Raw genomic sequence first — 11,402 nt, 5'->3', positions numbered from 1 at the left:
GGGGGGGGGGAAGGGCAATTATCACTAGACATCCAGAAGGAAAAAAAGGAAAAGGCAACTAATTACCATAAGATTAAAAACAGTAAAAGAAACAGACCTAGAGATGATTCAGATACGGGATTTAGTAGACAAAGATTTCAAAATAACTATAATTGTTTTCGTTTTTTTTAATTAGCGGGAAAGATGGACAAAATGGATGAAAAGATGGAAAACAGCATTGAATCTTAACCTATGAATAGACGTCAAATAGACATTCTAGAGGTACAAATTCAATACCTGAAATGAAGAACTAGGGACAGCAGGTGGCAGAATGGCATAATGGTTATGTTGTTGGAGTCACACATAGTAAACGGCAGTTCGAGCCCTGGACCCGGCAACTTCAAACTCAAGCTGGGTGTGTGTGCGTGCATGCCCAAAATCCTGAGCGGAAAATGGAGGAGAAGGGATTGCGGCGTGACCATCCCCCCTGGGGGTGATTTCTCGCTTTCTGTCTCTCTGTCTCTCTCTGTCTCTACAGTAAGCACATTTGCCCTATATCAAAAATCTCTCTAAAAATAAAAAATGTAAAAAAGAACTATTGTGTGGGAACCAGCAGTTAGCGTAATGGCTATGTCGCTGGACTCCCACGTAGTCAACCGCGGTTCGTGTCCCAGACCCGGTGGCTTAAACTCACGCCGGGCGCGTGTGCGTGCGTGCCCAAGATCCCGAGAGGAGAATGGAGGCGAAGGGATTGCGGCGTGACCATCCCCCCTGGGGGTGATTTCTCGCTTTCTGTCTCTCTGTCTCTCTCTGTCTGTCTGGCGAGCGCACGCGCCCTACAGTGAAAATCTCTCAAAAAAAAAAAAAAAAAAAAAAGAACTATTGTGTTTGGGACCAGCAGATGGTGTAGAGCTTCAATCATCTGGGTCCCACGTGACTGACTGCACAGTTCAAACGCCAGGCCTGGCAGCTTGAAAATCATGCCAGGCACATGTGTGTTCACGCCTGAAATCCTAAGAGGAGAATGAAGTAGAAGGGATTGCAGCGTGGCCAACGCCCCTGGGGATTTCTCACTTTCTCTCTCTTGCTCTTTCTCTCTCATGCACGTGAACCCTACAGCAAACAAACAAAGAACTATTTGAATGGTTACACCAGTCTAGATTCAAAGATAGTCATAGAAATATCTAAGCTAAATACAGAAAGGGGATTTTCAAAAAGAACAAGAGAGAGATGTGAAGCATAGGCAAAAACTCCAACATACATGTAATTAGAGTTACAGGAAGAGAGGAGTGAGACAGGACATAAGTAATACTTGAAGAATAACGGCTGATACTTTTCCTAATCTAATGGCTGATAAAACTTCAAAAAGCCTCACAGACTCCTAAAAGGATAATAAAATCACACCTAAGTGTAACAGCAGCTCCTGAAAAACCTATGATAAAAAGAAAATCTAAAAACAGCCAGAGGGAAAAAAGAAACAATTATCTCTGGGAAAAAAAAAAAAAAAGCAAAAAAAGATAGTAGTTTATCTCCTAACAAAAACTTACACGGGCTCTTTCCACCTTAGGCTGGACAGAATGGCTCCCGCAAAGGGTGGCGAAGAAAGGCCATCCTGCCATCAACGAGGTGGTGACCGAGAGTACACCGTCAGCACTCACAAGCGCATCCCTGGCCTGGGCTTCAAGAAACGTGTCCCTCGGGCACTCAGAGAAATCCGGAAATTCGCCACGAAGGAGATGGGGACTCCAGGTGTGCGCACTGATACCAGGCTCAACACAGCTGTCTGGGCCAGGGGAGTGAAGAACGTCCCACATCGTCTCCATGTGCGGGTGTCCAGAAAAGGAAACGAGGATGAAGATTCACCCAACAAGCTGCGCTCTGGTGACCTGTGTACCTGTTACCTCCTTCAAAAATCTGCCGTCAATGTGGATGAGAACGAACTGCTGATTTTCAAATGAAGGTATAAAACAAATGAACAAAACCTCAAAAACTATGGGCAGTGTAAAACAGTGGAATAACATCTTTAAAATCCTGAAAGGAAAACAAAATCCCACCAATCTAGAGTTCTGCACCAAAAACAAAACAAACAAATAAAAACTTCAAATATGAAAGTGGAAAAATAAAAAGTCCTGAGATGAATAAAAATTGTGAAACTGCATCCCTGGCAACATGATGAGAAATCCTGAAGTAATTTATTCAGGTTAATGGAAAATGATTCCAAATCACCATATTGAGTAATTAGAAAGGACTAGTCACTATTTTAAAAAATAATATGTATTTAGTTTTATTTTAATTTTTTTTTGAGAGGTTTTCGCTATAGGGCGCGTGCGCTCGCCAGACAGAGAGAGACATAGAGACAGAAAGCGAGAAATCACCCCCCAGGGGGAATGGCCACGCCGCAATCCCTTCTCCTCCATTCTCCTCTCGGGATCTTGGGCATGCACGCACACGCGCCTGGCGTGAGTTTTAAGCCACCGGGTCCGGGATGCGAACCGTGGGCGACTACGTGGGAGTCCAGCGACATAGCCATTACGCTAACTGCTGGTTCCCTAGTTTTATTTTAATTTGACCAGAGAGAGACACAGAGAGAGAAAGAGAGAAAGGGGAAGTGAGAAAGCAAGCCACCAGGTTGGGAACTTGAACCATGGTCGGTCACGTGGGAGTGCCTTAACCACCATGCCACCTGCCGGTCCCAAGGGCTAGTCACTATTAAAACAATGATCTCGGGGGACCAGAAGATGGTGTAGTGGTTAAGGTGCTGGACTCCCACATGGTCAACCACAGTTCAAATCCCAGATCCAGAGGCTTGAAAGTCATGGTGGGAAGGTGTGTGTGTGTATGCTCCAAATCCCAAGAGAAGAATGGAGGAGAAGGGATTGTGGTGTGGTCACCGCACTATTTCTCACTTCTCTCTGTCTCTCCAGCAAACGCACGCACCCTATAGCAAAAGACTCTGTAAAACAAAAACAAAAACAATAATCTTGGGACCGGCAGGTGGCATGTTGGTTAAGGTGCTGGACTGGATGGCTTGAAAATAGCACAAGGCATGTGTGTGTGTGTGTGTGTGTGTGTGTGTGTGTGTCCAAAATCCTGAGGGGATAATGGAGGAGAGAAAGAATACTTTCTCTGTCCCTCTCTCTCTTTTTCTCTCTGGCAAGTACATGCACCCTCTAGTAAACTAAAAAACAAACATACAAAAAGCCCTATTTAAAAAATGTATGAAAGGAGGAAGAAAAGAGCCAATAGGAAAAATAGAAAAAAGTAACAAGATGGTAGACATAAACCCAACTTAATTATTCTACAATTAGAGTAAAATGTAAAGGACTGAAACAATTAAAAACAGATTTGGCCTAGCCTGGATGGCATGGGCAGTAATGTACTGAGCTACAGTGCTAGAAGCCACATGACCAGCCAAGGGTGGGTTCTGATTCTGAGCTGACCTGACGACACACCAGGTGTGTATATACCCAAGATCCTGGTAAACCAGAGGAATTGCAGTATGACTAGACCCTGTCAAGGGTGCCTCTCTGTCTCTCTCATACATGCACACATACTCTCATGAACAAAATTTAAAAACTTAAAAATAAATTGTTAAAAGATTTTTCTAAAAGATTCAATTAGATGCTATTTACAAGATACAAACAGAGGCATGAAACACAGAAAGTTTAGTGTGATCAAATATACCGTGCAAACAATTAAAGAGAGAACATATAATTACATTAACATTCCAGAAAACAGACTTTAAGGCAAGAAGTATTACTCAGAATTAAGAGAGAAATTCCAGATCTCCATCTGAAACCTCCTGCCCAATCAGGGAATCTGAGGCAGGGGTGAATTTCAGCCCCAGCCCCCAACTTCAGCAACCACTCCCTTCTCTGAGCCAGAAAGATACAAGTTTCTTTCCTCCTTTCTTTTACTATTCCTTTACTTCTCTCCCCTACATAGGGCTGGGCAGTCGCAGGCTTCTCAAGCAGACTCCATCTTCATCTGAAGCCTCCTGCCCAGTCAGGGAATCTGAGGCAGGGCTGAATTTCAGTCCCTGCCCCAGACTTTTTCTTTCTTCCTCTTTCATTTTCTCTGTTTCTTCCACCTTACATTGTCATTTTCTGCTCAGTCTCTACCCCCCAGAGGGACTATACAGGTCTAGATTTATGGTTTTCAAACATCTAAACATTGTGAGGCTCAGAGGAATCCTCACCCCTCACTGAACCACCAGCAAAAAGGCAGAAACTTCTCTTTTTGAAACCTGAACAGAAAACTCCTCCTGTGGGGACTACATTGCTAACCACAGCAGAAGAGAGACATTGGCACAAAGTAATTCACAGTAGAAGGAAAGCAAATGAGCTCACAGGTGCAGAAACGTTCTCCAAAGAGTTATCCAAAAGTGAATACACCACCAAATGGCTAAAACTCACAGAAGAGCCTCAAGTATGAGAAAACCAGGTTATATGTCCCCATCAAGAGAACAAGTAACTCGCCTCCAACTTTTGAAAAAACAGGAGTTACCAAAGTGTCAGAAAAATAATTCATAACATTCATGGTGACAAAACTCTATGAGATGCTCTATGAGATGGAATGGAACAGAGACAGCAAATTCCAGGGGATGAAGAAGCCCTTCCATGATTTGGAAGAAGGAATGGACACAAAAAAGAATCAAATGGAACTGTTAGAGATGAAGACTGTAATACAGGAAATCAAAACCTCTCTTGAAAGTATTAAAAGTTGATTAGGCCACACAGAAGACTGAAAGTTGGATGAAGAAGACAAAGCCTCTGACCTAGAAAAAAATCACCAAAAGGACTGAAAAAAAAAATTTTAAAAATGAGAATATACAAGAAATACTAGACACTATTAAATGCCCAGACATCCAAATAATTGGTATCCCAGAAGATGAAGAAACTAATAAGGGCATTGATAATCTGTTTCACGAAATCCTAGAAGAAAACTTTATAAGTCTAGAGAAGAATTCAAATATCCAGACCCAAGAAATATAAAGGACCCCAAATAGACTCAACTCAAAAAGAACCTCTCCAAGGCATATCCATAGCCAGACTGGCCAAAACCACAGATAAGACAAGACACTAGAATTGGCAAGTGAAACATTAAGTTACAGAGGTTATCCCATCAGGCTAACATCAGATCTCTCAGCAGAAACAATGAAAGCAAGGAAAGAATGAGAAGATATATTCAAAGTCTTAAAAGAAAAACAATTGCAACCAAGATTACTATACTTGGTGAGATTATCCCTTAAATGGAAAAAAAGATAAAAGCATAGTTATATAAACAAAGCCTGAAAGAAGTTACCAACACCAGATCAGCTTTTTAAGAGGTACCGAAGGGAGTGCTATACCAGGAGAACTAGAGAGATTGACAGACATAAGAGAACAAAAAAAAAAAAAAACAAGACAATCCAAAATAAATTAGTGAAAATTCCACGCTAGATAGACACCTTTTTCAGCATTTTTGGTGCAAGCAACTAGTCACTTTCCTTGGGGAGTCTAAATTAGATTTCTATTTTTTTTTTTGGAGAGATTTTTGTTATAGGGCACATGTGCTCGCCAGAAAGACAGACAGAGACAGAGAGATAGAAAGCGAGAAATCACCCCCCAGGAGGATGGCCATGCCACAGTCTCTTCTTCTCCATTCTCCTCTTGGGATCCTAGGCATGCATGCACATGCATCTGGCATGAGTTTAAGCCACCGGGTCCAGGACTCGAACTGTGGTGACTACATGGGAGTCCAGAGACATAGTCATTATGTCAACTGCTGGTCCCTAAATTTGATTTCTTAATGTTTAAGATTCTATTTCCAATTATGTTGTTTTTATACACTACAGAAGTTATTGTGACCCAAATGAAAAAAAAATGTATTTTTGCCAATGTTAAATTCTTTGCATGTTGTAGAAAAGAAATACTTTGGAATCACTTTTAGAAAAATCAAGTTTCAGATTAAATCTGTTGCTTTTCTCTTGAATATATGTTTACTTTTCATGTACTTTTGCTAGAAAGAAAAAAAGGGCAGAGTATTTACATAATTAAAAAGAAAAACAAGACAGATTAGACTTTCTGACGTGTTGAAATTATGTGGGAGAGATGTCAAATGTTAAATGGTGTTTAGCTCTCTGTGTAGAAATTTGTGTCAATGGGTGTTCCAAAGTTGTAGGAGATTCTTAAATATCTGTTATGTATTGGTATGCTGTCATACTTGTAATGCTAAATAGTTCCAATGTAGTTTGTCACAGAAATGATCAAATTTATCAGTTTTGGTAAAATCAGATCTTGAACCATGGCCATTTTAAGTTTCACTGTCCATAGTAAAAGGTGAAAGATTTATATGATCTGAAGAGAAACCAGAGTATGTCCATAGTTAATTGCTCTTATTCTGATGCTCTTTCTAAAACAGTTGTAATAGGCTATAATTCAAAAATTGCCTCTTTTAAGGAAATTAATGAAAAAGATTTTGATAAGTACTCTTGAATATAGGTTTGTAATAAATTTGAGATCATATTTCTGAGCTTCCAGGATTTAAACAGAAAGATTGGACCACAGTAACACTGCAAACTCAACAGAAGAGAAATTAATTACATGAGATTGAACTGGTGAAATAGAATTTTATGACTTTTGACTAAAACATTACTGGTTTTTTCTATGCTTTAAGATTTAAGGATTTGGGGGCCAGTAGTTGCCGTAATGGCTATGTCACTGGACTACCATGTAGTCAACTGTGGTTCAAGTCCCGGACCCGGTAGCTTAAACTCATGCATGTCCAAGATCCCGAGAGAATGGAGAAGATTGTGGCATGGCCATCCTCCTGGGGGGTGATTTCTCGCTTTCTGTCTCTCTGTTTCTCTCTATCTGATGAGCACACGTGCCCTATAGCAAAAACCTCTCAAAAAAATAAATAAATTGCTTTCTCACTTTCCCTCTCTCTCTCTGTCTCTCTGTGTCTGTCTCTGGTCAAATTAAAATAAATTAATGAATAAATAAAATTAAATAAATAAATAATTCTTTTTAAAACAAAACAAGAAAAGATTTAAGGATTTTTTTCTTTTGAGCTGTTGATAGCTTCGGCAATTTATTAAAATTTCTTTTGAAAACAGAATTGAAACATAAACTTTCTCCCTTCCTCAAACCCCTCCAGAACTAGAAAGTATTTGTGAGTATTTTTTTGTGGCAGCATGGTTATTTGCATAAGATCACTAATACTTGTTGCCTCACATCAGAACCTGGAAACACTGGTTATTGCCAGGACTTTGGAATGTCTCATCTGAAGATATGACCGGAAAGCTAAGAAACTAAGGTTGATTTCAAGAAAGTTGACAGAAGCTCTTGGAAAGATTGCCTGGGACCATAAATAGTTCTGCCTGGCAGGTAAGTAAAGAATGTCACTTCCTGGGACCAGCAGGTGGCATGGTGGTTAAGGCTCTGGACATTCCCACATGGCCCACCACGGTTCAAGTCCTGGACCTGGGGGCTTGCTTTCTCACTTTCCTCTCTCTCTCTGTGTCTCTCTCTGGTCAAAATTAAAATGAATGAATGAATAAATAAATAAATAAATCTTTAAAAAAAAAAACAAAAAAAAGAATGTCACTTCCTGACTCCCCATCCCCCCTGGGGAGTGATTTCTCTCTTTCTGTTTGTCTGTCTCTCTCTGTCTTTCTGGCGAGCTCACATACCCTAGCAAAAACCGCTCTAACAATAATAATAATAATAATAACAATAACAACAAACTAAAGACAGCTCAGGAGAAGGGCGGGCAATGGGGAGGAGAGGAGGGAATCAAGGGGGGGGAAGCAAAACATTTAATGGACACAAAAATAGAAAATTGTCCGCTGATAGTAATGTGTATAATAATATCAATGACTGGACTGAAACGCAGTGCATTCAAGGTGGCAAAATTCATTTTGTATGCTGTAAAGGATGCACAGTGATTAAATATAAAATAATAATAATAATAAAAATAAATAATTTTCTTTAAAAAAGAGGGAAATTCCATATTGATAAGAGCGTTGATTCCAAAGAAAGCAGTAACAATGCTAAATGTATATGCACTTAGGAACGCAGCTCCAAAATGCATAAAGCAGCAGTGGACGGATGGAAGGGTAGACAAATCCAAAGTCATACTGAATGTCTGAGAATTCAACATGGCTTTCTCGGTAAAACGGATAAGCGGACAAACGATATCAAATATAGACTACTTAAGCAATGTTGCCCAACTTCACCTAATTAGTATTTACAAATTACTCTACCCCCAAAGTATTCACCTTCTTTTTTAATAAGAGCACATGTAATATCAAATCAAATGTATCGAGTTGTTGGAAAAGTCATGACATATTTTTCTGTATGTATGCAAAAATACATCATGACTTTTCTGACGACCTAATGGTTCAGTCCGTAAGGCAAGTCTCAACACATTTCCGAGGTTTAAAATGATATCACATGGGGCCGGGTCTCTAACTCTGGCTGTGGTTAAAGCACTGTGCAAAGAGTGACAGATCTCACATGCCAACTGTGGTCCAGATCTTGGCCCCAGCAACATGTGCAGGTGTGCCCCAGATCCTGATGGGACGGAGAAATGGGGACAAAGGATCACAGCATGCCCATGTCCCATTGGGGGTGCCTTCTCTCTTCTGAGAAGTGCACGTGTCCCCTGGTATTTAAAAAGAAAAATAAACATAAAAGTTGTACTTTTTAAAAGCAAACAAACACGTAAGTAAATAAAATGATATAGTGTGTCAATCATAAACAAAATTTAGCAGGTGAAATTTGTTCCAGGATGTCAAAGCTGTTTAACAGCAGAAAATCCTCGGGCCTGCAGGTGGTCTGGAAGTTAAGGCACTGGACTGATGGTGGCTCAAGTCCCTGACCTGGCAGCTTGCTTTCTCACTTCCTTCTCTGTCTCTCTCTGGTGAGCATATGTGTCTTATAGCAAATTTTAAAAAATAATAATAAATTAAATTAAAAAAATAGAAAATCAGTAAATCCAGATGGTGACAGAATGGTAATGCAACTGGACCCACATGGGAAGGTCACAAGTTCATGTCCCTGGGCCTCTGTATATGCCAGATGTTGTGGTAGGCAGCCCGGTGTGGGGTACTGAGGCTGAAGTGGGGTGTGAAGGCTTCTGTGTGGGAGGCAGCCTCTCAGCGGGCAGAGGCTCAGAGCCAGGGCAGAGATGCAGCATTCCTGTCCAGGAACAGTCCTGCATGGTGTACTAGCATGCGGGTTCCCTGGCGGGATGGGTGGGCATCCACACGTAACGGGGGCAGCCCAGTGTTGCATGCCAGTGCCTGAGCTGGGAGGGACAGGCCCTCCTGGGGAGTAAGAGCCTGAGCCAAGAGTGAGGGTGGCCAGCACAGAGGGCCAGGGCTGAGTGCAGTAAGGAGGAAGTTTCTGGAATTTCCTAAGAAGATGCCAGAGCGGAACCAGGGGAGAGTGTCGGTCAGAGAGCCTGGGAAGGAGGGGCAGCCTGGGGACGACAATGAATATGGAGACTGGACACAGTCAACATGTTGGTCACATACGCAAGTATTATCCAGTAATGCTGCCGGGAAAGGAGCCTCACACACGAGGGGGAAACTAAACGCTATGGTACTGGACTGGAATTGGAGCGCTGGTGTAGACTCATGGTTTTCTTTATTCCTTCCTCTTTTTTCTCTCCCCCCACCCCGCCTCACCAGAGGGTGCATGCACTCTCCAGAGAGAGACAGGGGAAAAGAGGGAGGGAGAGAAAGCACCCCCGATGGGGTTGGTCACCTCACAATTCCTTCTCTATTTCTCCCTCCTATTGGAATTTTGTGCACATATGCACATGTGCCTGGTGTGTTTTTCAAGCTGCCAGAGCTGGGATTCAAACCACAATCAGTCATGTGGGATGTGGGTGCCTTCAACCGTGAGGCTGCAGGGCTGGCCCAACTCCCAGTTTTCAAAACCTGTAGCGAAGTATAGAACTAAACCTAGATGTACACTCTGTGTGTGTGAGTCTGTAGCTGCCCTAGTCCTGTCCTGGGAGCGGTTCTGGAGGCAGTGATGTTCCAGTGACGTGCCCAGCCTCGGCTTCTACGGACCGTCACCTACTGAAAAAGACGGGCTCCTTGGGGCAAATGGCTTATTCCAGGGCAGGGCAGGGCAGAAAAAGCACAGGCTCTTCCAGATATTCTTTTCCTAGAAAGCACAGGCCGATTCTATGAATAATAGGGACATGTCAAAAGAACACAGAAACCTGCTTACAGGGCCAAGTTGGGGACAATCTGAGTATCCAAATAAATGCTAGATTATGATCCACTGAAAAATATGAATATAAGGAAGCCACCAGTCCACGTAGATATAAATTAATAAGTGAACGAATTAAAAGTTTGGGAAGCAAGGAAAGAGTGACCTAATCTCAGAGTACCACCCATGAACGTATCAATTATAAAGGAAAGAGAGTGACTTTATAGGAGAAGCCTTGCAGACCCCTCCTTATTCAAGTGGTTACAGTGGACCTCCTCAGGAAGGGCACAGATTAAAGTCAGGTGCCTTTAGGCCAGCATTTGGGGTGGTGCTTAAAGTGCTGGACTCCTACATGTCTGACCATGGTTCGAATCCAAGACCTGTTGGTTTAAAAATCACACCGGGCATGTGTGCGTGTGCCCCAAACCCCAAGAGCATGGAGGAGAAGGGATTGCAATGTGGCCCTTGCCCCTGGGTGGTGATTTCTCACTTTTCTTTTCTCTCTGTTTCTTTCTCCAGCAAGCATAGCAAAAATACATTAAAAAAACAAACAAAAACAAAACAAAACAAAAAAACCCAGTCATGCCTTCCATGGTAATCTGGCCAAAAACTCATCAAACTGTACACTTAAAATCTAGGCATATTATTTTTATAAAATATACCTTGATTTATTTTATTTTGTGGTTAGGTGTAATAGAACACAATCTTTGTTTATTTTTTTAAAATTATTTATTTAATTTTATTTGTTATTATTATTTATTAATTTGACTAAGAGACAGAGAGAGAGAGAGAGAGAAGTGAAAAGGCAAGCTGCAGGGACCAGCAGTTAGCGTAATGGCTATGTCGCTGGACTCCCACGTAGTCGACCGCGGTTCGAGTCCTTGAACTGCGGTCAGCCATGTGGGAGTCCAGCGCCTTAACCACCATACCACTTGCTGGCCCCACAATCTTCACTTGTAAAGATGCATGTTCAAGTGTTTAGGGGTGGAGTATCATGATGTCAACAATTTACTTTCAAATTCTCAGCAAAAAATGTTTGTTTTACACAGATGATTTAAAAAGTGTGTGGAGGGGCCAGCAGGTGTGGTGGCTAAAGTGCTGGACTCCCACATGGCTGGCTGACTGCAGTTTGAGTCTGGGACCGCAGGCTTGAAAGTCATACTAGGTGCTGGGATCAGCAGTTAGCGTAATGGCTAATGCACTGGGCTTCCA

The sequence above is a fragment of the Tupaia chinensis genome, unplaced genomic scaffold (genome assembly GCF_000334495.1).
Source record: "Tupaia chinensis unplaced genomic scaffold, TupChi_1.0 Scaffold000377_2, whole genome shotgun sequence".
NCBI lineage: Eukaryota > Metazoa > Chordata > Mammalia > Scandentia > Tupaiidae > Tupaia > Tupaia belangeri.
The sequence above is the reverse complement of the archived record's forward strand: the minus strand, read 5'-3'. Positions refer to the sequence as shown.